The following is a 22,390-nucleotide window of genomic DNA, read 5'->3' as shown; positions in this document are numbered from 1 at the left end:
CCTGGTATTTTCAGGGGGGGTGCTGGGGTTTGTTGATCCCCATTTCAGGTTTAAGAGAAATTTAAACATGATGCAACAACCAACTAGTCCAAGTGCATAGCAAGGCTAGGGACGTGACAACTCACCCCCACTAAACAAGAATCTCGTCCCGAGATTCAAGCATGAGGTAAGAAGACAGAGGGACACAAACTATCACAATCTTCTCGATCCAGGTTGCACTTCATAAGAACGTTTACTCGATCACTATCTTTGTCTCGATCTCTTGCTCTGGGGACTCCAACCAACATGACAACGAGAGGAAAAGGAAAACTCTAGAAGGATCGATCTTCTCGAAGATCGAACAACTCAGGATCAACTCACAGAATGAGACATAGCAACATCTCTCGAGCTGAGACACGAAGCACCCATCTAGAGGGATGGAGTGGAACAGATGACGAGGGTTCACTAGGTAGACAACAATTCCACACTTAAGAGGGTGGTGAACAGTTGTCAACGTAGCGAGGAGTTGAGTTGTCATGATACCACAACGAGACACCTTAGGGATGGTGACTCGTAGATATATCCCCTTAGGTGGCAAAAAGAATTACCTTTGATTCAAAGATCATTGAAACTCTTTATACCAACCCAAGGAAAATCACAAACGGTCACTTGAAGGAGTTCAAAAGAATAACATGCTCGGACTAGAATGGATGATGTGGATTACCTTGTTGAAGAAAACGCAAGGGATGATTTTGCTTGCGCATTCTCTCAAAAACTTGAGCATTTCCATATTCCTCAAGGTTTTACCAACATCCATGTCAAGGATCCTGGAAACACAACATACTACCATGATGAACAACGATGGACGATGCAGATGCATAGGAATATAACGGCTTCTCAGATTTCACCTTAGTGAGGCCAAGGAAACAAAATCTAGATGATCGACCGAGAGACATTTAGCACTCCGCTTCTAATGTTCTCCTTGATGTGCTAGCGTAATCCATAGATAATTATGGTTTGATATTTAGAACATCAAGTAAAAGATTGGACTTCGAGAACACAAAAATCCATAAGGAACAACTAGGGAGTAGATCCTACGAAATCCTTATGTGGAGGTGTCCAACTTCCTCAAACAAGATACTATAATAATAGGTCTTCCGGCTGGGTGTGTTGGCCACGACATCCACTTTACCGATTATCGAGGGACCAATATTCTAGTTCTTGGGAAATGTTTCAACCATCATATCTGCCTGAGATTCAGATTTGGATGGTTTCAGGATATTCCAGACTCATCGAGTCTAGGAAGAAAAAAGAAAGTTTGCAACACAAATCGACGAGATGACGTTGCGAGATTCTCGGGAAATGAACTATGATAGCAAGCTCCAAAACATGAGCTGGTTCTGCTACACACATGTGAACACGTTGTCCCAGACAAAACATTATCACATGGTAGTCTTACAATAAAACACTACCGAGTTCAGCTGGGGAACCATCATCAAGGATTTCGAAGTCTTTACGCGCGCTAGACTTCTTTTCCTTGAACAAATCAATCAGTGGCTTAGTGTGCTACGAAGTTCATATGGAACGAAGATGATTAGTCTAACAGACCACAGATTACTTTGCACGTGCATGACTGACTTCGGATGATTCCGGAGGAGGTAAAACAAGCCTTCTCAAACTCATGGCGGCAACTTGCATCAAATGCACATGAATTAGAGGGACTCACTTCTTTCGTCCAAACATATGCTTCACGAACGGGTCATGAAGATAACGCTTATAAAAGTTTCCAATACTAGCTGGATGTTCAACACAGATCATGAAGAAGATAAAATGTTGCTGATGGGCTCAACAACAATTCATTCAGGTTTCCATATATTTGGACTTCCACAATTGTGTGAACACGGTGATAGCATTGGTCAGACCAAAGGATGTAATGGTGTATGCTCGAGGAGACAACCACGAGTAAGACAACATTACGACCATCGTTGGTTCTGATTTGATTTGATGATAACCCACACTCAAATCAAAGCTTCGGTAAGAAAATAGATCCAACAATTGACCACGAGGATCAATCAATGAATATATCATCCTTCTTCAACACACACTCACACAAAGATATCCCTTGAAATGAGCTAGGTGAGTTAAGCTTTTATCCTGCAACTCTCCATGTTGTTGTTTAGCTTAACCAACTAGCTCAGGGTATCCGACACAGATGCTTGGAGAAAGGGTGGTTTATAGGAAACCAACTTGATCACGAGCTCAACATAGCGGTCAGGTGACAACCTGGTGATACTTCCGAGAAGATGTTCGGAAAATCACGAACCACCAATATGCTATTAAGTTCGAGAACAATCTTGCTTTTCAGGGCAAGACGAGATGATCAAATAAGCAAGGGATTGGCATAGCCCTAACTCATTGATCAAAAGGTGCACCAAAAATAAGGACTAGGTAGCAAGATCTATCTTACAATGATGATTTAAGAACCAACAAGCTAAGAATGAAATTATTGTCCTTTAACTACCAAGCAACAGAGTTGCTAGGAGTATTGATTTCACACATCATAGTTCATCTGTCGACATTCCGGTTGCAAGAACACGGGAGCCGAGAAATGAATAATGAGGGCAAGAGGTATCACTATATCAAGAGTTCATAAGAGGGTGTGCAATTCTCACGATACTCTTGTTATGAAAGAGGGTGATACTCCAAGGTAGAACAGAACAAAAGCTGGATTGGCATTTTGATCTGCAAAATACAACTACTTTGATCCAATCCTAGAAATGGATGAGATACTGGAGTTTGATTCTCCTGGTCATTCCAGAATAGAATGGCTTGATGGACCACAAGAGTAATAGGCATCGACGAACGAATGCATGCATACTCTTGACTATCAATTGATAGACGAGGGTCAGAAGACGACTAAGGGGGGACAACTCAAAAGAACGTACGATTTTCTGAGTTGTGGGTGCATTGATTAGCATGTCAAACGAGTTCAACATATTCCTTCCGAATAACCCATGCAGAAAGGTAGAACTGGCAGAGTCACAACATAGAATCGAGAACTCATCAAGAGCACACTGGTCGTGATCTTTCGGTTCAGCGAGGAACTTCTGCCATAAGCAGTTCATGGTATTTGGAAGAAGGATATACCACAAATCTCGAGGACTATCGCAAAGGATACTAATATCCTAAAGGAACTACCAAACACCAGCAACATGAAGTAAGTAGGGAAATCTCGGGTTCAGAAACCGAGGAGTAGAATACCTACTACTAAGTGGTATCACGGGATGCTTTCGAGAATATTGGCCAGAATCATCACACTGGAAACACAAATCATGGCTAGCTTACCAGGTGGTACTCTTAAGACACCTAGGGTCATATTAATAATTCCAACATATACGTCGAGGCAATAGAATACCTCAACTCAACAATTAGTGTGATTAACCTAGCCTAAAGGAACATCAAAACTAGAGGGAAAGGATTTTGCAAATGCATCAGATTGTTTAGAAACCTGGGATGACTCAGACAACATAACGACTGTAAATGCTCAAAAAGATTTGAGACATCCTGCAATATGGTGGCATAACCACTCGATCATCATAATATCAAGGTCTTGAGATCAACTATGAATACACGGAAGTAGTAGGAACCGCACTGAAGCTTAGAACCATCAATCCAATAGGCCTACGGATTAGTAACACGTGATCTTGATAGAAAGATGAGAAGCCTAGTTCTTAATCCCCGTAGAAGAAAAGAGGTTGACTCAGATCAGAAGGGCATGAGGTAAAGGAGTAAAAAGAGCCTTACGTTCCATCCCACAATCAATTCCCTTATATAACTAAAGAATTTCTAGACTCAACTTCGACCAGTTTGGCTTGGAATCCTACAGGCAGTCAAGCTCTGATACCAAAGCTGTCAGGACCCCGATCCAATGCCACACTGATCTAGCATGTAACACCTCATATCACTTTGCGGCCTCACGCACGGTATTCCCACGGGTGTCGCCTTACCAGGCCCGGGACCGTATGCGGCTTTTGGCTCACGTATATGATAGTGTCGCTAGCATCCATATGACAAAGAACCTGGGCTGACATGACTAGTCATGAACCCAAAGTGGCGCTAACTTACAGGGACAGGCATACATGACCCAACAATGAACGTGTCGGTCAACAACGAGTGAATCCGGGCTGTAGCAGCTGGGCTAGCAGGACTCTAGAGAATCTGGGCTATAGCAGGCTAACAGGACTCCGGTAGACACCGCATGACATTTCCCCGAAGGGACAGACACAGGATCGAAGAAGGACACATGCCGGCCAGCCTAAGTGTTCCGGAGCAGTAGCAAGCTACCATGGCTCAGTGGAAGCACTAGGAGACATTTCCCGGTAATAGAGGCTACCAAGGATAAACAACTAGGTTGTGAGATCCCACACATACCAAGTATTTCAATAATATACACACAATATGCTCGATATGTGCAAATACAACATGGCATCACAACATGACTCTACGACTCAAGTATTTTATTCAATAGGCTCTGAGGAGCGAGATATTACAATAATGGTTCTCATGACCCAACAATCAGAGCATACAAGTCAAAGCACATGCGGAAGCTTAACATGTCTGAGTACAGACATCTACAAATAAAAAAGGCTGGGAAGCCTGACTATCTACCAGATCCTGCCGAGGGCACAAGACCTTAGCTGAGGTAACAAGCTAAACGTCGAAGTCCACGCGGTACTACTAGCGAGACTGAAGTCTCTCTACAAAAACATAAATTAAGCAACGTGAGTACAAATGTACCCAGCAAGACTTACATCAGATCTAACTACATATGCATCATTATCAACAAGGGGATGGTGGGGTTTAACTGCAGCAAGCCAGCTTGGACTCGGTGGCTATCCTAAACTACGACTGCAAGTAACTCTTCTGAGGTGGCGCACACTAGTCCACATATTCACCATATCAATACACCACTATGGATCCGCTCCCGTCTCCTACGAGAACGCCATCCATAGCACTCACGCTTATCTTGCGTATTTTAGAGTATCCACTTTCACTTGTCTATGAACTGCACAGGCAATCCAGAAGTCCTTTTCCACGGACACGGCTATTCGAATAGATCATATTAACCCTGCAGGGGTGTACTTCTTCACACACGCTCTCGCCACTTACCGCCATGTACACCTCGTGTATCTCGTCAACCTTCAAGCGGAAGCCTGGTGAGGGAGTCGGCCACGACCTGACTAACCACACAAGTCTCTCGTCCAGGTTTATCGCCTATTCGGGTTCCATCCGCAAGGAGATCCGGCCGGGGTGTCGCTCACAGCCCCAAACGATCTGTGCAGGGTTCCAAGCCCACCTCGACGGGTGTATCTACGCTTGGTACACCGTGCCATGGTGCCTAGTCTGTCCCAAGCCCACCTGTACCGGGTGCCAGTTGGTAGACTACTAACACTACCTACAAACACCAGAAACTAGTTGCAACTCCTGGACAGAGATCAACTTGATTAATAAGTCGAGAGAGCTTGGAGTGCCCGAAGCCCAATGTGTGGTAGTAACTGTTCATGGATCACAAACACAGAACTCAGTTCCTGAGGACGGCTGCAATGAGACAACCCACCATGTACTCCTACATGGCCTCTCACCGCTACCTTTACCAAATCGTGTTCACACACTTAGTTCACACACAGTAGGACATGTTTACACACCTCCAATTCATCCCCGATGAATCAGAACTGACTCAACTCTAAGCAGTAGCAGGCATGACAAACAAACATGAATGAGTAGGCACATCAGGGCTCAAACAACTCCTACTCATGCTAGTGGGTTTCATTTATTTAGTGTTTCAATGACAGGTCATGCAGAGGATAAGGGGTTCAGCTACCGCAGCATGTAACAAATATGTTGTTGTTGTCCTAATGCAGTAAAAGAGAGGAGGAGCGAGAGAATGGGATTCTATCGGAATGAACAAGGGCGTTTTGCTTGCCTGGCACTTCTGAAGATAATATAGCTCTTCATCGGTGTCAGCGATCTCATCGTCGGAACCACGTCTACTAAGAGGGAACAATTACCGGCAACAGAGAGGAAACACAATCAATGCAATGCACATTATGATGCATGATCATGACATTGCAACATGCTGGCGTTTTGAGCTAATGCAGCTAGCAACAAAGTTAAATGAAGTTGGTTTGAACCCTAAGTTCAAATCCAAACTCCACATGTGAAATTCAAATGCCATTTATATGATTTGTCCTAAACAGCAGCTATAAGTTGTTCTAACATGCATGAAAACAGTACAGATGGATAGATTGGATTTTTTGATCATTTTTCATATATAAATTATTTAATTTGGGGTTACGGTTGATTTTATATGATTTTTAGAAGTTTTGGGCATTTTCTGAAAATAATAAATCATTTCTGATTAATTAAAATCCCAGAAACAATTACTGTGTCAACATGACGTATTAGTGACGTCAGCAGGTCAACGGACGGCCCAGGTCAAACTAACCGGTGGGCCCCGACTGTCAGTGTCTAACAAAACCAACCTAGCTTAGTTAATACTAACCTAACTTAATTAGCCGGGCGGGGCCCGCATGTCAGTGGCTCTGGGGAAGTCAAACTGGGTCAACTCGGGTCAAACTCGCCGGAGTTGACCCGGGGCTCGTTGCCGGCAAGGCCGGAGACGGCGGAGGGGCTCGGGATTCCTCCTCCGGCGACCAAATGGCCGACGGAGGGCATCTACGCGACGGGGAGGCTCGTCCGCGTCGAGTGGTACACGCAGCAGCGGCTCCGGTGGCCTAAGTCGACAGCGGCAGCGACTTGCGTGGCGGCCGGAGTTCAGGAGTGCTTGGAATCGGTGTTGTGGTGCACGGTGAGACAAACGGGTGGCCTAGATCGGCTCCTGGGAGCAGCGCGAGCGCGATGACGTGCTCAGGGGCAAGCTGAGCTTGCTCAAGCCATGGTGATGACTTCGCCGGCGGCGTGAAGCTCACGGCCACAACGGAGGGAGATGCTACGGTGAGCTACAGGCCACGGGGATAAGGGGAGACGGTGAAGGAGCTCACCGGGAGGTCGAAGAGCAGCTCCGTGGGCTCGGGAAGGCGCTCGGGGCAGAGAATCGACGACGATGATCTTCGGTGGCCAACGAGGGAAACAGTGGTGGTGGTGGTGCAGCAGAGCTTCTGGCGCCGCGTGACTTAGCGGAGAGGATGAAGACGGCGAGGCGGAGACGCCTGGGACGGAGAGGGAACGAGGGAGTGGCTGTGGCCATGGCGACGGTGAGCGACGGCGACCGTGGCGCTCGGGTGTGGCGGTGCAGAGGCGAGGGATAGAACAGGGGATCGAGTGAGTGAGTCAGACGGATTGGGACGGCACCGAGGAGGGGATTCGCAGCGTCGCGCTGTCCTCGGACGCAGGCAAGCAGCCTGGTGGCGTGGCACCCGCATGCGCGCCATGCGTTGTCCCTCCTCTTCCTACTGGCAGAGGTTGGGGATGACTGGCACCAGGCCAGGTGGGCTGGGCCAGCATAGGTGAGGCCCAGGTGGGCTTGGTGGGCGCCAGGTAAGTTCCAGGTGAGCCTCTGTTCTTTTCCTGTTATTTCCATTTTCTATTTTCTGTAATTGTGTTTGGCTTTAATAAAAATGCTAGGGCATTTCCAAAAATCATGAAACTGCTCAATGTCACTGTTTGGAATATTACCAACAGCAAACATTTCAGCTTGTGATTATTTGAGCATTTAAAATATTATTTAGCAATTAAATGCCCAAATGCAAATACCATATGATTTAATTCAAAAATCCAGAATGTCCTAGAAAAATGTGCACCATTTTTGGGAGAGGTTCTAGACCAATGCAAAAATAACGAACTTTTTTGAAGAGCATTTTGGGTTCATTGAGAATATTTTTAAGTTGAACCTGGTATTTTCAGGGGGGGTGCTGGGGTTTGTTGATCCCCATTTCAGGTTTAAGAGAAATTTAAACATGATGCAACAACCAACTAGTCCAAGTGCATAGCAAGGCTAGGGACGTGACAAAAATCCACCCTGCCAGTCCGCGCACGGTTCTGGGCCTAGCCCAACAACGTGTCGCGCTTATGTATGGCCTAGGCCCAGGTGCTCCTGTCGGTGTACAAAAGTAGGGGCTCTCCTTTTGACCCCTTTACTTGTGCACGGGCAGTCAGAGCCATGCACCATGGCCACACATAGCAAGGCAAAGGAGGGAAGCCGGAGAGAAGCCGAAGGCACGAGACAAACAAGGCAAAGTCGAGGACCAAGGCCGCAAAGTGCATATGGGCGAAGCAGGTTTTCCCGGCAAGGCCCTTGCCGGGGCAGCCTCCACAGCCCCGGCAAGCCCCTTGCCGGGGCAGCTCACCCGCACCAGTGGAGCGAGCCACCCTCGAGCCCATGGTTTCCAATATCAACAACCACGTTGGACTAGGGCTCGGGAGGAACCTCCATGGTGGCATGCAGATCTTTGTGAAGACAAAGAATACTCAAGATCAGATGAGGATTGGAGGGCAACACTCCCCGCCGAGACCCTTGCCGAAGAAACCCGCAAGACCCCTGGCAAGATCCTTGTCAGGGACGCCAGCGCGCCACGGCAAGACCCTTGCTGGGCCACCCGGCAAGACCCTTGCGGGCCACCCGGCAAGACCCTTGCCAGAGGCGACAGCAGGGCCACTGCAAGGACCGCACCAACCAACTCCCCGTCGCCGATCGCATGCAGATGCCTGCCCAACCAGCTGGGCAGGCACCTGCGTGGCAACATGCAGCTTCCAGGCCAACTCAGCACACACCTGCGTGGCGGCATGCAGATCTTCGTGAAGGCTCCACCATCGCGCCACCTCAGCTGCTTGCCTGCGTACATGGGACCGCATGCATCGCTGGCCAGGGCGCGTATCGAAGCGAGGAGGAGCGGCAATGGACGGGACGGGCCTCACTCCCATCCCCGATAAAGTGAAGGGACACCTAAGCTACGCATTAAATGTGTCTTGTCCTGTAATGACGAGCGATAAGCTTGCAGCACTGTAGGCTCTTTCCACCTCCTGTGTGCCACTGTGGCAGCCCCTTCCGCCTATAAAAGGAGGCCCAAGGCATACAGGAAAAAGATTCGGCTCTTTCAAACCATGCAGCATCCATAGCTAGTTCGAGATCTCAAGAACACTCAATACATCCACCAAGCAGGACTAGGGTTTTACGCATCCTCGCGGCCTGAACCTGGGTAAACGATCCTTGTGCCAATTGCTAATCCTGCTCTTCTCACATCCCCGTGCCCCGCAACCGTAGTAGGGATTCTTGTGATCCCATAGGTGTCGTTTCCCACCGACACTCCCGGTGGGAGTAGGACCCCCCCCCCTTGGGCGCGCCTCCTCCTCCTGGCTGGCCCTTTCCTCCCCTCCTTTATATACGGAGGAGGGGGGCACCCCATAGACACAACAATTGATCCCTTGGATCTCTTAGCCGTGTGCGGTGCCCCCCTCCACCATAATCCACCTTGATAATATTGTAGCGGTGTTTAGGCGAAGCCCTGTGTCGGTAGAACATCATCATCAACACCATGCCGTCGTGCTGAGGGAACTCTCCCTCAACGCTCGGCTGGACCGGAGTTTGAGGGACATCATCGAGTTGAAGGTGTGCTGAACTCGTACGTGTCGTGCGTCTGGTACTTGATCGGTCGGATCGTGAATATGTACAACTACATCAACCACGTTATGCTAACGCTTCCGCTTTCGGTCTACGAGGGTACGTGGACACACTCTCGCCTCTCATTGCTATGCATCACCATGATCTTGCGTGTGCGTAGGATTTTTTTTGAAATTACTACGTTCCCCAACACCCCAGAGCATGGGGTTGCATCGGCTCCACAATGGCCCCCATCTGGGCCTCAGGAGCCCCGATCTCTTGGGCCATCATCGGCGCCAGGCCTCCGGAGGAGCCTTCAACGGCTGCTGGCGGCGAGCGCCCCCCTGCTTCCACACTTGGGGCGCACGGAGCAGGGTCAGAAGGGGAGCCACGAAGACGGGGTTCTCGTGAGGCCCCTCAAGGCCCTCCGGGAGCAGCCCCCACTCATCGAATAGGGGCATCTGCCCAACAAAGCCCGCCTTATTCGAGCACTGATAGAGGAGGCAGCCACCCCCAGGAAGGTCAGTGGGCTCGGATTCGCCCGTCGGGAGTTTAAGCACCATGCTCAAGGTGCCAGCAGCCAACAACGGCCTCTGCAACCTCATGGGATCCTCAAGGTCCCACATAGGGTGAGAATGGTGCTGGAGGGGAGCGATGCGCTACCTGATGAATTCCTTCACCACCATCGGCGCCGTCACCTCCAGCTCTTGCAACCTCTCTAACCTCTTCCAGAGGAAAGCAAGGCACCGGTCGGAGAGCTTCGTGTGGCCCCAACCGGAGATAGGCAAGGCCGGCACCCCGGGAGTTAGGAGCAGGGGGCTATACGTCCCGGCATCCATGAGCATCCACTGCTTCCAGAACCCCTTCACAACAGGCGAAAGCTCGAAGTCGATCCCCAAGCCGGCGGTTGCGACCACGGCTTCGAAGGTCGCGCACCCTGAGCATTGGCGAGCATCGACCAACCGGAGCAAGAAGAAATGGCGAAATAGGGCCATAGAAGGAGTAATGTCGACCATGGCCTCGCAAAGGAAGGCGAAGACGGCGAGAAGGATAACAGAGCGGGGGTCTAGATGCCGCAGGTGGATCTAGTAATGCGATATTACATCATTGAAGAAGGGAGAGAAGGGAGGAACCAGACCCTCAAGGGGAGCATGGAGATTGATGGGGGTCTCAGTTGCACTCATCTCACTCACGCGCCAAGACGCAGGACGGACGACCGTCGCCTTCCACTCATTGGAATCGGCCGCAAGGGCATGGCGGACCTTGTCCAACCCCTCCTGGTTGATCACCGTCGACTGCTCGAGAGCTGGTTCCAAGGCCGGCAGAGGCCCAGCCGGGGCGCACGGCTTCCCCTCCTTCCTCCTTGGCTGGGGGGCCATGGCGGACGCCGATAAAGGGGCGAGGCACCGATGCTGGATCTATGCACGAAGCGACAAGATTGGGAAAGGAAGAAACGAAGGCCAAGCGCGACAATCTGCAAAGAGCGAGCTGTTCTGACAATGGGCGACCACTAGGTCTGGCAAATATCAAGGCGGCATGGGGAAGTGGAGACGCCCACATCCCATCAATCGCCACGCGTCATCAAGGCCGCAGGCGGTTAGGGCCCGCGGCGCTCCGCACTTGCCCTTTGGCTTCGCCTGGAAGCCAAGTCCGAGTGCACCTTGGGCCCGGGGGCTATTGTCAGCGTTCTAGATATGTGGGTATCTAGACTTGCCTGCCTGCGGCCCACCACGTGGCTCCCTTGACGACCTGGTACGGCCCAGCTTCAACATTAACAGCTCAAGACCCTCGCGAGGGGCCAAGCCTCGCGAGGCAGACGACGCCAAGACCCCTGAGGGGATCGGCCTCCTTAGGCTGTCTCCCAAGGGGCAGAGAGTTCTATGCAAGGTCTACCTCACGAGGCTCAGCTAACGTGAGCCATGCCGACCAAGGCCAGGCGGGCGCCAGGCGGGCACCAACTGGCACAGAGCACCAGTTTCCTCTTTGGTGCAAGGGAGGAAAGCCGTAGGTGCGGAGTCTCGAGGAATCAGCCAAAGGTTTCCATCTGGTGCAACAAGACCAAGACCGCCAGGACGGCAGGATGGAGGACATCACCGAGCCCACCACAGCGTCACGACCAGAGGCTTTTCGCAGGCGAAGACTACTTTTTTCAGGATAAGATGTACTACTTGTCCCCTTTCAATCCGGCCGTTGTGGGATCCCTTCCCGCCAACATTTGGGAAGAGGACCAAGGCCACTATTAATAGGGCTTAGCCACCACCATAGAGAGAGAGAGAGATCGATTCTCACTCGACATCCAACCCACTCACTTGAGCTCAAGAACACCTCACCTCCTGAGGCCAGTTCATCCATCGTACTAGTTCATCCTCAGCCCTTTGAGGCAATCCACCAAAACGCTGGAGTAGAGTATTACACCACAAGGTGGCCCAAACCGTGATAAACTGTCGTGTCTCTTTATCTCTTCGAGCTTGTCGCGCTAAGCTTAGGAGAATCGCAAGTAGGCAGGCTGGGTAGGTTGAGATTTCTGCACGTACCCCAGAGTTCAAACCTCTCAAGGGATTGCGGAAACCGTAATCCGACAAGAACTCCTTCTTTGACTGATCCATTTTGAACTCCTTCAAAATCTTCTCAAGGTATGTACTCATTGAATGTCTTATCAAGCGTCTTGATCAATCTCTATAGATCTTGATGCTCAATATGTAAGCAGCTTCACCGAGGTCTTTCATTGAAAAATTCTTCTTCAAGTATCCTTTTATGCTATCCAGAAATTATATATCATTTCCAATCAATAATATGTCATCCATATATAATATCAGAAATGCTACAGAGCTCCCACTCACTTTTGGTAAATACAGGCTTCACTATAAGTCTGTATAAAACCATATGCTTTGATCACCTCATCAAAGCATATTCCGACTCCGAGATGCTTGCACCAGTCCATAGATGGATCGCTGGAGCTTGCACACTTTGTCAGCACCTTTAGGGTCGACAAAACCTTCTGGTTGCATCATATACAACTCTTCTTTTAGGAATCCATTAAGGAATGTAGTTTGGACATCCATTTGCCAGATTTCATAATCATAAAATGCGGCAATTGCTAACATGATTCAGACAGACTTAAGCGTCACTACGGGTGAGAAAATCTCATCGTAGTCAACTCCTTGAACTTGTCGAAAACCTTTTGCGACAAGTTGAGCTTTCCAGACAGTAACATTACCATCAGCATCAGCCTTCTTCTTGAAGATCCATTTATTCTCTATGGCTCGTCGATCATCAGGCAATTCCACCAAAGTCCATACTTTGTTTTCATACATGGATCCTATCTCAGATTTCATGGCCTCAAGCCATTTATCAGAATGTGGGCTCATCATAGCTTCATCATAGTTTGTAGGTTCACCATGATCTAGTAACATGACTTCTAGAATAGGATTACCGTACCACTCTGGTGTCGATCATGTTCTGGTTGACCTACGAGGTTCGGTAGTAACTTGATCTGATGTTTCATGATCATCATCATTAGCTTCCCCTCTAGTTGGTGTAGGCATCACGAGAACGAATTTCTATGATAAGCTACTTTCCAAATTGAGAGAAGGTACAATTACCTCATCAAGTTTTACTTTCCTCCCACTCACTTCTTTTGAGAGAAACTCCTTCTCTAGAATGGTTCCATTCTTGGCAACAAAGATCTTGCCTTTGGATCTGTGGTAGAAGGTGTACCCAATTGTTTCCTTAGGGTATCCTATGAAGACGCACTTCTCCGATTTGGGTTCGAGTTTATCATGCTGAAGCGTTTTGACATAAGTGTCGCAACCCCAAACTTTAAGAAATGACAACTTAGGTTTATTGCCAAACAACAGCTCATACGGTGTCGTCTCAACGGATTTAGACGGTGCCCTATTTAACGTGAATGTAGCTGTCTCTAATGCATAACCCCAAAATGATAGTGGTAAATCGGTAAGAGACATCATAGATCGCACCATATCTAATAAAGTACGCTTACGATGTTCGGACACACCATTACGTTGTGGTGTTCTAGGTGGCGTGAATTTTGAAACTATTCCACATTGTTTTAAATGAAGGCCAAACTCGTAACTCAAATATTCGCCTCCGCGATCAGATTGTAGAAACTTTATGTTCTTGTTACGATGATTCTCCACTTCTCCCCGAAATTCTTTGAACTTTTCAAATGTTTCAGACTTGTGTTTCATTAAGTAGATATACCCATATCTACTCAAATCATCTGTGAAGGACAGAAAATAACGATACGTGCCGCATGCCTTAACACTCATCGGACCGCATACATCGGTATGTATTATTTCCAATAAGTCATTGGCTCGCTCCATTAATCCGGAGAACGGAGTTTTAGTCATCTTGCCCATGAGGCATGGTTCGCAAGTATCAAATGATTCATAATCAAGTGATTCCAAAAGTCCATCCGTATGGAGTTTCTTCATGTGCTTTACACCAATATGACCTAAGTAGTAGTGCCACAAGTATGTTGCACTATCATTATCAACTTTGCATTTTTTTGGCATCAATATTATGAATATGTGTATCACTATGATTCATGCTCAACACAAACACCAAATTTATCTAGGTTCAACACTAATCCCGAAGGTAGAGTGTGCGATGGTGATCATATGAACCTTGGAATCATTTCCAACACACATCGTCACCTCGCTTTTAACTAGTCTCTTCAACTCCTGTTTCGAGTTACTAATCTTAGCAACTGAACCGGTATCAAATAGCTAGGGGTTACTGCGAACACTAGTAAAATACACATTAATAACATGTATATCAAATATACCTTAGTTCACTTTGCCATCCTTCTTATCCACCAAGTATTTGGGGCGGTTCCACTTCCAGTGACCATTTCCTTTGCAGTAAAGCACTTAGTTTCAGGCTTGGGTCTAGATTTGGGCTTCTTCACGAGAGTGGTAACTTGCTTGCCATTCATCTTGAAGTTCCCTTTCTTTTCCTTTGCCTTTTTTCTTGAAACTAGTGGTCTTGTTAACCATCAACACTTGATGCTCTTTCTTGATTTCTACCTTCGCCGATTTCAGCATCGCGAAGAGCTCGGGAATCTTTTTCATTATCCCTTCACTACAAGAAAAAGACACATCTGTGACATTTTGGGCCGAACAAAAAAAATTCCTGTCATACTTATGACACTTCTATGACGATAATTGTGAAAAAACTCAGTATAATCATAGATGTGGTGGGCTCCTACTTCTATGACAAAAAATCATGACAGGAAATGGGCTTTTCGTCCTGGGCAGGCCCGAGACGCAGCTGCATGACATTCTTTGGCCCGTCCATGACGGAAAAAATCATGGTAGAAGCGAAGGCGAGGAAAATATCGAGGTGTTCCCGGTTACAGTGGGTGGTCAAGGGTTTCTCTCATACACGTACGCGTGTGGGTGCGAGGCATTGGGCTCTAACTGAACCCGAGCGAGGCGTCGCCTAACTAAACCCGAGCGATTGCACTGCAGGCTACGCGTTACTGAACCTGAGCGATCGAGCGATTCCTTCGCTACTGCTGCTAACTGAAGCTGATCGATGTTGGCTCTAGATGAACAGTGAGTGTTGTTGGGGGTTTGGATGAACAGTTCCCGGTGGGGGAACATGACCCCGTGGTGTTGCCGCTGGATGAACAGTACCCCGATCGATCGAGCCGGTTGGGCATGGATGAACAGGACCCCATGGAGGGCTGGATGAACAGGACCCCATGGAGGGAAGGTTGAATAGTAGCCGGTGGAGGGTTGGTTGAACAGTAGCTGGTGGAGGGCTGGATGAACAGTAGCCCGTGGAGGGGTGGTTGAAAAGGACCCCATGGAGAGGGTTGGTTGAACAGTAGCCGGTGGAGGAGCATGCGGTGGAGGCTGGATGAACAGGAGCCCGTGGATGAACAGTCACAGGTGGAGGGTGGAGGAGGTCGATGGTGCATGAATAGTAGCCCGTAGAGGCTGGAGGAGGTCGATGGTGGAGATGAACAGTATCCCGTGGAGTCCCGTTTTGCGGTACGCCCCACCCCTCCCAATGAACAGGACCCCAGTTTCGACCATAGCGCTCCAACAGAAGTCTGTTTCCTCCGTTTTGCGGTATGCCACACCCCTCCCGATCAATAGGACCCTGTTTCGACCGTAGGAGGTCTAACAGAAGTCCATTTCCTCTGTTTTGCAGTACGCCAAACCCCTCCCGATGAACATGATCACGTTTCAAATGTGGACGGTCGAACACAAGGCTGTTTCCTCCGTTCTGCGGTACGCCAGGCCTCGTTTCCATCGATTGTTCCGTCCAAGCCCTCCCGATGAACACGACAACACATTCCATTCTGACCCATACGGTTGGCTCCCCATGAACACGACGACAACGCAGTTTCTCCGTTCCGACCAATCCATGTACATGAGTGATACGTCTCCAACGTATCTATAATTTATGAAGCATTCATGCTATATTATTATCTGTTTTGAATGTTTATGCGCTTTATTATACACTTTTATATTACTTTTGGGACTAACCTATTAACCGGAGGCCCAGCCCATATTGCTGTTTTATTGCTTGTTTCAGTATTTCGAAGAAAAGGAATATCAAACGGAGTCCAAATAGAATGCAACCTTCGGGAGCGTTATTTTTGGAACGAACATGATCCCGGAGACTTGGAGTACAAGCCAGGGAGCCTTCGAGGAGGCCATGAGATAGGAGGGAGCGCCCCCTGTCTCATGGGCCCCTTGAGGCTCCCCCGACCGACTTCTTTCACCTATATATTCCCTTATACCCTAAAACCATCGAATACGAAGATACATCGGGAGTTCCACCGCCGCAAGCCTCTGTAGCCACCAAAAACCTCTCGGGATCCCGTTCCGGCACCCTGCCGGAGGAGGGATCCCTCACCGGTGGCCATCTTCATCATCCCTGCGCTCTCCATGACGAGGAGGGAGTAGTTCACCCTCGAGGCTGAGGGTATGTACAAGTAGCTATATGTTTGATGTCTCTCTCTCTCGTGTTCTCTCTATGGCACGATCTTGATGTATCGCGAGCTTTCCTATTATAGTTGGATCTTATGATGTTTCTCCCCCTCTACTCTCTTGTGATGAATTGAGTTTTCCTCTTGAAGTTATCTTATCGGATTGAGTCTTTAAGGATTTGAGAACACTTGATGCATGTCTTGCCGTGTTTATCTGTGGTGACAATGGGATATCACGTGATCCACTTGATGTATGTTTTGGTGATCAACTTGCGGGTTCCACCCATGAACCTATGCATAGGGGTTGGCACACGTTTTCGTCTTGACTCCCCGGTAGAAACTTTGGGGCACTCTTTGAAGTACTTTGTGTTGGTTGAATAGATGAATCTGAGATTGTGTGATGCATATCGTATAATCATGCCCATAGATACTTGAGGTGACAATGGATTATCTAGGTGACATTAGGTTTTTGGTTGATTTGTGTCTTAATGTGTTATTCTAGTATGAACTCTATGATAGATTGAACGGAAAGAATAGCTTCATGTTATTTTACTACGGACTCTTGAATAGATAGAACAAAAAGGATAACTTTGAGGTGGTTTCGTACGCTACCATAATCTCTTCATTTGTTCTCCGCTATTAGTGGCTTTGGAGTGACTCTTTGTTGCATGTTGAGGGATTGTTATATGATCTATCTATGTTATTATTGTTGAGAGAACTTGCACTAGCGAAAGTATGAACCTTAGGCCTTGTTTCCTACCATTGCAATACCGTTTACGCTCACTTTTATCATTAGTTACCTTGCTGTTTTTATATTTTTAGATTACAAAAACTTATATCTACCATCCATATTGCACTTGTATCAGCATCTCTTCGCCGAACTAGTGCACCTATACAATTTGCCATTGTATTGGGTGTGTTGGGGACACAAGAGACTGTTTGTTATTTGGTTGCAAGGTTGTTTGAGAGAGACCATCTTCATCCTACGCCTCCTACGGATTGATAAACCTTAGGTCATCCACTTGAGGGAAATTTGCTACTGTCCTACAAACCTCTGCACTTGGAGGCCCAACAACGTCTACAAGAAGAAGGTTGTGTAGTAGACATCAATGAGCCCCAGTCGTACGTATGAGCGAGTAGGCGTTGGAGACCCCGCCCGTATGTACGTACGTGGCCGTTTTTACTTTCTTGCACCCTAGCCATTGTACGTACACGTACATGCTACGTGTGCGCCTCTACTACGACACGTGCGCACCTCTAGACAGACCGATCGTATGTACGTACACGTTCGCAGCCAGAATGACAACGCTGCATACGCTTTGACCAGGTGGGTCCCGAGTGTCAGGCACTTCCTTGCGTGCGAAGATGTAGCTTGTGGGTCCCAGCAGTCAAGGGGTGAATCATTTTTTTGCCCATAATATGGATGCACTTCCTTGCGTGCAAAGATGTAGCTGGTAGGTCCTAGCAGTCAAGGGGGAAACATTTTTCTCATGAAATACGGTGGCCCGTCCGGTGGGCCCTTGCTGTCAGGTGGAGGAATCATTATTTTCTGCGTAATAAGGAGGCACTTCCTTGCTGTGGCCGTGGACCCAACTGTCAGCCTGTCCACGTACAATACTGTTCTGATGGAAGTCGGTCATTGACAACATTGACCACGCCACGCCGAGAGCACCAAGGCGGTGGACGACGGCGAGGCCTAGGAAGGGGACGACACGAAGCTGGGGAAGACGTGGTTGTGGATGCCCATGCGGAGAGGAGTACGAGTGTTCACTAGTTCGGCTGCGGCGTCAGGCTGTCGTCGCTGCAGAATAACAGGGGGTGTGGGTGAGTGGAGGGATGGACTGGCCAGCGGTGGGAGTAGTAGGGGCGGTGAGGCCTCCGCGGCAGCACAGCCGGCCATGGGAGGCAGGAGCAGGCGGCACGACCGGCGCTGCTTTGGGTGGCTGGAGCAAGAAGACTAGAGGTTGAAGAAGCACGACGGCCGTTGGATGGACATCGAACGGTCACTGCAGCTAGAATCATTTATATTGACTAAGTTGACAAAGCCCTTGGTACGCATCAACTTAGTAGGCCCACAGGTCAGCTTTCGAAACGGTGCACCCCAGATGTCAGGGGAGGAATCATTTTTTGGGTGGGTGAAGCTAGAATATCCGAGATTGAAGAAAAAGCACGGCACCCATTGGATGGACATCCAACGGCCACTCCTACTAGAACCGTGTGTTGAATAAGTTAACAAAGCCTTACTTACACGTCAACTTTTTTTTGAGGGGACGCGTCAACTTAGTAAGCCCACAAGTGTATGGAAGAGAACTTATAGCCCATTTGAGATTTGTAAGAATGTGCAACCCATTTTTGAATTCTAATGGAATTTACTACAACCCATTTACAGTTTGTTAAAAGTACAGCTCATTTTCTAGCTAGGACAACGATTAATAATTTCAACCAACCGTTCAAAACAGAATTCAATAAAATTTCCCACATTTTGATGGGATCCCAAATATTTTCATCCCAAAATTTCTAGTCAGATTAAATACAATTTCAATATAAATTTGTATTACGTAAAAATCCAACGGAACATTGCGCGTGCAACAATTAATGAAATTAAAATTTTCAATATCCAAAAATAATATTTTATAAAGTAATTACGTGTTTGGTGCATTTTTTATAGTTACTACCTAGTTTTTTTAATTACATCCCATTTATTATTTCTTAAAGCCCATTTTCTTGTTAAGCATAGTGCATCCCTCCTAGGAAAGATTTGCAGCCCTGCGGGGTGGAGAATAACAAGTTGACCTTGCCTGGGTATTCCTCAAAAAAAATATAGCTGGGCTAGCCATTTTCAGCTTGAAAAAAATTAATATCTGGGCTGGATATCTGGCCTTGGCTAGACGGGCCACAACCCACCCAGTTAATACCCTGCTCTCCTCTGAACAACAACGAAAACATCGCTCAAGAAAAAATCTGTAGTGCTCACACGTCAAAAACACAAATACTTCTCGGGTGCTGGACCGAACCGCTGCCAAGCACGAGTCTAACTGCCCTGGTCCACCCAGACCGCCTCCCTCGCCCGCACGCGCTTTCTGCCTGAAATGGTCAGCGCCGCCCGCCCCGCTTCCCCGTGTAGGCGATTGCTCCGCCTTCAAATGATACAAGTGTCGTTCGTCCGTCTACCGCCCACATTAATGATATGCGGTTGCCAAGGCAGCTACTCCAGCGCCACACGTTCATCCCTCCGCTGCCCACCATTGCTAGATAAACTGTTGCGCCGGCCATAGTGGCAGTCATCCGCCTCTGTTCCGTTTTTCCTGTCCAGACCACTACTGCCCACCATGGCTTCCTCGCGCTCCAGCGCTCTTCGGGACGGGCGGATGATGGACCACAAGGAGATGGAAGCCATTGTTGTCGACTGGCTGGCTGACACGCAGCTGGAGGATGACGACGCCCCAATGGAGAACATGGTAGTCGATGATCCGACGCCAACCCCCTCCTCCGTGCTATCCTCGTCGGTGCATTGCACCATGACCATCGGTGAGGCTCGTGTCCAATACATGGACACGGTGAGGCAGAAGCGTGAGGAGCAGTTCCGGGAGGCGTAGGCCGACGCTGCCTACAACCACCATCTCCTCCAGGAGCACCTGCAGGCGGAGGAGCAGATCGTCGCAGAGCGGGCGGAGTAGGAGGCGCTGCTCGACTCATACCGCTCCTTCCGCGAGGGCCGCCTCGAGCGCTGGCGGTACCGCATGCGGGTGGCAGAGGCTGCGGCCGCCTACAAAGAGGGCGATGAAGCGGGCGAGGCGCTATTTGGCGAGACCGAGGATGAGGCAGAGGACAATGCCGACTCCGACGAGTCCCCACTTTGCTGGCGTCGACGAGGCCCAGCTCCACCGAGGCCCCGCGGCACCAACAACGAGGCAGAGGATACCGCCGGCTCCGCCGGGGCCCCGCCCCGCCAACAACGAGCCAGGGGACATCGCCGTCTCAGTAGAGGCCCCACCCTTCCGGCAACGAGGGGGAGGATTTTCCCCGCTCCACCGAGGTGCCACCCCACGGGTAACAAGGGGGAGGACATCGTCGGCTCCACCGAGGCCCTGCCCCGCTGGCACCAAGGCGGAGGCCCTACTCCGCCGAGGCCCCGCCCCACCAATAACGAGGCAGAGGACATCACCAGCTTAGACGAGGCCCCACCCTGCCGGCAATGAGGGGGAGGATTTCCCTCGCTCCGTCAAGGCGCCGCCCCACCGGCAACGAGACAAAGGACATCGCCCGCTCCATCGAGGCCCCTCCCCACTGCCAACGAGGCCACGCCACGCAAAAACGAGGAAGAGTAGAACACGGTAGGTCACCGCCGCTTGGGTCCAAGTAAGTCCACCGCTTCTACGCTCCGGTTGAAGCCAAGCTAGGCAGGTTGACCATTGACGGCCGATTAGCTTCTTGGCGGCGACGTGGAGTCGGAGAGCTATGTTGGAGAAGGGTGTTTCTTCTACTTAACTACTGGTGCAGTTGGCTGACTAACATGTGGGCCCAACAAGCATCTAGGCCACATGTCAGTTATGCAACTGCACGTGCAGTTAAGTCACTGAAGCTCAGTCCGCTGGAGAAGAAGCTTTTGTTCGGCTCAGCCGGACACAGGTGGGTAGCTTCGGTTAATTAATTATACCTCTAGCGCACCCCTTTTTAGTTGAAGAATGTATGAAATGTAATGAAATCCGGCATGTTTATATGAAATCCGACCGTGTATGAATGAATTTATTTCAATTAGTACGAATTCTTGTATCACTGGCATTGGATGAACATGCAAAACAATACATACTAGCATTATTCCCAGGGTGATCACCTCGTTTGCAGCAGTTTCACATGTAGTCCCTCTGGTCCTTTCTAGTCTACATACAAGTTTTCTCTGCAGTCAAAGTATCTCTACTTTGACCAATCTTATAGAAAAAAGTATGCACTTTCACAATGTGCAAAGTAGAAAGGAACAGAAGGAGTACAAAGAGTTTGAGCAGCTTTTTAGTGTTCCTGTACATTGCAATCAAACACACAGGCCTGTCAATTCATAGAGAACATTCAAAACAATCGATGATTATTCATCTCAGAGATTCACATGTCAGAGCAAAATATTTACTTCACAACTAAAGAATAAAGAAAAATCGATCGATGCTGCTGACATCAAAGGGCGTTCCAATCAAAAATATCAAACGCATGTCTTCTTGCTAACATGAATGAGCAAAATTTGACAAGATTGTTCCATTCCAAAATATCAAATGCCTACAATTGTGGAATGGGCAGGGTTTGCCATCAGTTCGGACATTGGCATGGCTCCTCGTGCTAAATAAACCAGCTGGTCTTTTTGTGCAGTTCCACCAAAATCAACCAAATTCGCGCGTAGCTTGTATGGTTTTGCCCTTATATGTTGCAACACCTTGAACTTATCGGCACCTCCTTTCTTGTGGTGGAAATGAATGATTTAATGTATTCATGAACATTTTGTGCAGTTCCCATTGAAATCAAGCTGAGCACCCCTGTTTGCACAAATACAAAAAGGTGATTAGTATAAAGAAAACTGTACAATGAATTGACAGTTTAAACAGGCACCTACATGGTCCATGTAGAGCACACTTTTAGAAAAATGGAACTCATCGAAAAGAATCCTAGAACAACATTGTACTTGTGCATCACAGCAAGAAAATGGAGATCTATCAGTCCTTCTGAGCTGAAGTTAGTTTGATCTTGTGTGGGGTAATGTAACCATCCTTCAACTACTCCTTCTGATGAGAAGATAGACAGGGCTTCTTCATCCTGGCATAATCGGACTAGTCACTTCACGTACT

The sequence above is a fragment of the Triticum dicoccoides genome, chromosome 6B (genome assembly GCF_002162155.2).
Source record: "Triticum dicoccoides isolate Atlit2015 ecotype Zavitan chromosome 6B, WEW_v2.0, whole genome shotgun sequence".
NCBI classification, from domain to species: Eukaryota; Viridiplantae; Streptophyta; class Magnoliopsida; order Poales; family Poaceae; genus Triticum; species Triticum dicoccoides.
This window is presented reverse-complemented; position numbering follows the sequence as displayed.